Source organism: Tenrec ecaudatus, chromosome 17 (genome assembly GCF_050624435.1).
Source record: "Tenrec ecaudatus isolate mTenEca1 chromosome 17, mTenEca1.hap1, whole genome shotgun sequence".
In the NCBI taxonomy this organism is placed as follows: Eukaryota; Metazoa; Chordata; class Mammalia; order Afrosoricida; family Tenrecidae; genus Tenrec; species Tenrec ecaudatus.
The window spans coordinates 47,003,898-47,008,963 of record NC_134546.1 but is presented as its reverse complement, the minus strand read 5'-3'; the positions used below and the strand labels follow the sequence as shown (position 1 = coordinate 47,008,963).

Genomic DNA, 5,066 nt, shown 5'->3' with positions numbered 1-5,066 from the left:
ATTACTGTGTTCCAAGGGCTTCTTTCTCCCTCTATTCTTGTTGGTAATTTAGAGTTTCTGTGCCGGGAGCCCATGCACCGTCTTAAAGAGACTAGGTGGTACAGTGAGGTAAGCTTTGGGTTGCAACCTGTAAGATTGACAGTTCTACCCACCTAGGACTCCATGGTAGAAGAAGATTTGTAGTCTTGGAGACACCAAGGAGCAGTTGACTAGATGGCGGTGGATCATGGATCTTGATTTATCATCTCAGGTGTCCTTGGGGAGTCTAAATGATGAAGTGATAAGCTAGTAGCCCCAAAGGTGGCAATTCAAAACCACCCGGAGGTGTTCTGAAAGCCAGGCCTGGCTCTGTGCTTTCAAAACCTCAATCTTGAAAACCCATGGGGAAGTTTGGCTCTCCATACACAGGTTTCCATGAATAAGAATTCACTTGATGACAGTTAACAACAACATTTATCTTCTTTGCCTGTTTTCTCTTGGGCTCCGTGTATTATTGATTCTAAGACTTCTTTGTATAGATGATAATGCCATGTGGTTTTGACATAGTACGGATATATTTTATTTCAATAGTATTCCCTGCTAAAAGCACATCCTTACTTTATAGAGTCAAATTCATCTCTTGACAATTATAATAATTTTTAAAGTGCTAAAGTGTGTAACATGAGACATCGTGGTAACTGCTGAGAAAATAAAATGGAACGATTGAGAAAGTTTTATATATGGGGACAGGGAAAGCTTTATTGAAAAGGTGACATGTAACCAAAGACCTCAAATAAGTCAGGGAACAGGTCATGCTGATAGCTGGAGAAAGAGAACTTGAAATAGAGTAAACAGAAAGTGTAAGGGCCCTGAAGGAGTAGTCGCCTATTGTGTTTCAGTAAGAACAAAGAGACTGGTATAATGGAGATAGTAGTAGGAGATGAGATCCGAACAGTGTTAAGCAGGACACTGACAGACCACTACAAGGGTGTGAATCTACTGAAATAATCAAAACTTATATTTACCCGGCAGGGGAGATACCGTGATCATGAAGGTGGTTCTCCCAGGGCTAGGCTCATCCATTACACTCCGGATGTGCTGACCTCTGCGATTTCCCCAAATGTGGGAAACTTGACGGCATAATTTGTGGTAGTGGGGGACTGTGTTCACACTCTCCCCTTAAAAAAAAAATAACCAAAACTCAAAGAAATTGAAGCATTCAGCTTATACTGAGAAGTTATTTTGTATGTGTTTGGGGAGACCATTCTGATTAAAATAACACCAAATTACTTAAAGAAGTCTAGTTACAACAAAGCTTAGAAGGAGAAGAGGAGGGCGAAGAATATGAATTACCCCCTGTCTAATCCCAACAGAATTGATTGAGCGCTTCTCTTTCCCTTTTCCTCAAAGCAACTATCAACAGACTATTACATGAGTTCTGGCCTGGTAGCTAACCAGTTAGGCTCTCCATCCACCTATGACCAAGACATCTTTTGGAGTGAATTATCTTCCATTTTGTTCATATATTGCATACATCAATTTAACATGACAGGGTTTAGAGTTATATTCCCAATAAGACAGAACAACTTAATGCCAGTAGTTTTTTAAATAATGGAATCTATTTTCAATGACTGCCTAATATTCCATCACGCAAAAAATGAAAAAACGCATCAGTTTTTCACTAATTCAAGTGATATTTTTTTCAGATAAAGCTGTAGACTAATTTATATTGATTTACAACAAAGTAAAATTGTGAATTTGTGTGTACTATCTTAAGAAATAAAAATATCCAAACTTTATGTAGTAAGTGTATTGAAGGACTGAATTCAACACAGGTAAGAATACTCACGAGACAGATCTGAATTGCTGATGTGTGATATCCTATCACACAACGGCTAACCACGACAACAAACAGCAGTGCAATAAGGAGACCACTTACCGAGAGCAATGGCAGGGAGCTGCGAGCATAAGGGATGCGGCTGCGCTCTGGTTGCTCTAGGTTTATCGTTTAGTCGGAGTGATTTAGTCCATGTTTCTCAGAGAAGCCCCTGCCTGTGAGTCGGACCTGTGATGGTGATGTATTTATGCCACACATTTTCCAGATAAGTCCATTTTCATGACATGTCCGTGGTGGTGGTATGTAATCTTGATTTCACTTCTTGTGAGGCAACTCAGGGTGATGTCTTCAATGCCGAGCAATATTGAGTCCATATTTTAAGCTTATATGCCCTATACATTTATATGCTCTATATATTTTCAATATGTAAAAGATATATAAAATTTCTAACAATGGTACCCATTTTTCTGCCTAATAAAAAACCAAGGAATACCACCTCTACATGGGAGCAGTCTAGTGAACACTAGACTAAACCAATGGGATTGCCATTTGTTTACAGATCATGCATAAGAGTAGCCATACACATTCATTCTCTGTAATAAGCAATTCTTCTGTTTAAGAGTTGGAAATGTATCCAGGAATTGTATGAATAGAATGTCCCTTTAAAAAAAAACAGAAGCAGCATAAATGGTCAAAGCCAAGAAAATGATTATATAAATATGATTTCTCTACTTGATAGAATGTTAGGCAGACATTGAAATCTTGAAGACTGTATGGCATACTGAAGTTTATTATGTTAAGAAGAAAAGCAGGGGATCTATGAAACTTGAACGAATACACTTTTTTACTGTTTAATATTCATGTCCTTAGCCAATTGAGAAAGGAAATTGGTAGTTATCAAGGTGATGAGATCTTGGGTGAATCCTTCCTTTGCCCCTTATTTCCTGTGATGGTCAATACTAACCACAGAAGTGCATCGGATGTCTGCTTTGGTCCCAGCCACTCTAGCAGACACTTTGCACGCTTGACTTCTCATCTTTATAACCATCCACATAAGTGCTTTGTAAGCTTTATGATGGTCAGAATTTCTTGAAGAGCTGTGAAAGCACAGTGCTGTCCACCTTCTATTTTCATTAATAAGTCTTTTTATTGGGGCTCATACAACTCTTATCACAATCCGGACAAACATCAATTGAGCAAAGCACCCTTATACATTCATTGCACTCGTCATTCTCAAAATTCACCATCCGCTTGGGTTCCTGGAATCAGCTCGGTTTCCCTTTTTTTCCCCCTCTCCCTCCCTCCCTGTTCCCCCCTTCCCCCTGGTCCCTTAATAGTTCATAAATAATTATTATATCTTATCTTACACTCCCCAGCGTCTCCCCTCACCCACCTCCCCATTGCCCATCTTCCAGAGAGGAGGTTATACATAGATCTTCAAGATGGGTTCTCCCTTTCTGCACCCCCTTCCCTCCTGGTGTCTTCTCTGGGCTTCTGATTCTGTAGGTTTGGGGCAGGCTTGAGAATTTGCATTTTTAACAAGTTCCTAGAAAGATTGATGCTGCTGGCCCAAGATCCACATATTTATATAAACCCACTTATTTATTATAGAGGTATGTCCCCATTTATAAGTGAGAAAAATTGAATCAGAGATTTAAAAGCTGGTAAGTGGAAGAGCCAGGATTGATACGGAAATTGGACAAACTCCAACACGGCTCCATTTTGCACGCTGCTTCTCTTATTCCTGAAGTGTGATCTTGTTTAATCACAAAATGTCTAATTAGTTTTTCAGGATTGCCCTCGTAGGGCGCTGCATGTTTGGTTCTTGGTCACTAGGAGACTTCTCAAGATGCCATATTCTGGGGCATCCCTGTGAATGGAGCAAGGTCTTCCTGCTCTCAGGGCTGGGGCGGCTGGGGTGCTGGGGTGGCGAAATGCCTCACTAAGGGCAGCTGGTCATGGGCCCCTCTGGCAGCGGGAGGAGCCCCTGCTGTGCCACCCCTGCTGTGCCACCCTGGTCCAGCACTGCCAAGGCCCCAGCTTGGGAACCTGGATGGTGCAGTAGCGCGCTTCAGTGACCGGGCATGGCCGGCATCGGGGAACTGATTGAGGTGAATGATGGTGGAAGACAACTCCCTCCGGTTTGTTGGCAGTTTCCTTGGAGTATCCCACTAGTCACTTGACTGGCTCGCGAACGATCTGGGCTATGACGAGATGGCTACGCCCTGTCTGTCCGTGCAGGTCAGTGAGCTGCGCTCCCTCCAGCCAGTGACCAAGCAGCTGGTTCAGCAGCGGCCACGGAGGGAGTTGTGAGTCTGTAGGGTGTTCCTGACGGAGTCTCAGTTCATGGATGAGGCGCTGACACTTCTTTCAGGCATTGAGGCAGCTCTCGGTGCTATGCCCTTCTAGAAACTTCCCAAGCGAGCCTCGTGACAAAAATGGATCACCTGAATAACAAAGGGAAGGAAGACATTGAGAAGTTTCTAGATCTAGATGTGTATTCTTTGTTAGATGATTCAAGTGTCTTAAGCAGCAAAAAATTGACTAAAGCGATATGTGGATTGATGATTGACGACTACAGCATGGTGCAGTTTCCAGTCAGATGAGAAACATGAACGTTATCTTACAGCATATTGATTTTCCCATTCAGTACAGGGCAGACTTGGAATTTAAAGAACCAAAGGAACATGAAGATGTATCCTCATCTATGTTTGATGAATATTTTCAAGAACACCAGAGTGATTGAAGATTGTATTTTATTTTTCCCCCCAAAGTGCTCCCTTTGATGTCTGCCAGGATGCGGGGCAAGAGAGATTGTATTAACAAGTGATGCTATACATGTGAAGTGCCTGGTACTGACCCCACGGAATAGCCCCTCTGCAGGCTGCAGCCACAGAAACTACTTATGTTAATGAAAAGAAAAAAGGACTGCTTCATTCATTTTATCAGATGACGCCTGAATCATATTGCATTCTGCTGTTGCTGTTAAGGTTTAATCTTGTTGGTGTTAATTTTAACCACATCAACTTATATTGAGAAATTTAAATTTGTATATAACAGAAATTAGCACCTGGCTACAGTGAAAATCTCACATTATTTTTCTGTTTGGTTTTGTTTATGGAGGTTTTGAGGGGTGGGGCAGCAAGAATTATTGTAATAAAATATACACATTAAAAACTTTAAAAGATGCCATATTCCTGAGAGAATCCATCAGGGCCTGGCTCTTTGGGCTCTGAGATTCTGAAACTGA

The 5,066-nt window shown here is 41.6% G+C and overlaps 1 non-coding gene and 1 pseudogene across 1 annotated transcript; both read left to right on the top strand.

Moving 5' to 3' along the window:
* The first annotated feature begins 996 nt into the window (after window positions 1–996).
* On the top strand, window positions 997–1,160 carry LOC142431236 (U1 spliceosomal RNA). The gene has a single exon (XR_012780774.1). It is a non-coding gene; the product is annotated as a U1 spliceosomal RNA (small nuclear RNA).
* A 2,740-nt stretch (window positions 1,161–3,900) lies between these two features.
* LOC142430208 (GPN-loop GTPase 3 pseudogene) lies at window positions 3,901–4,562 on the top strand (annotated as a pseudogene).
* Window positions 4,563–5,066: the final 504 nt, after the last annotated feature.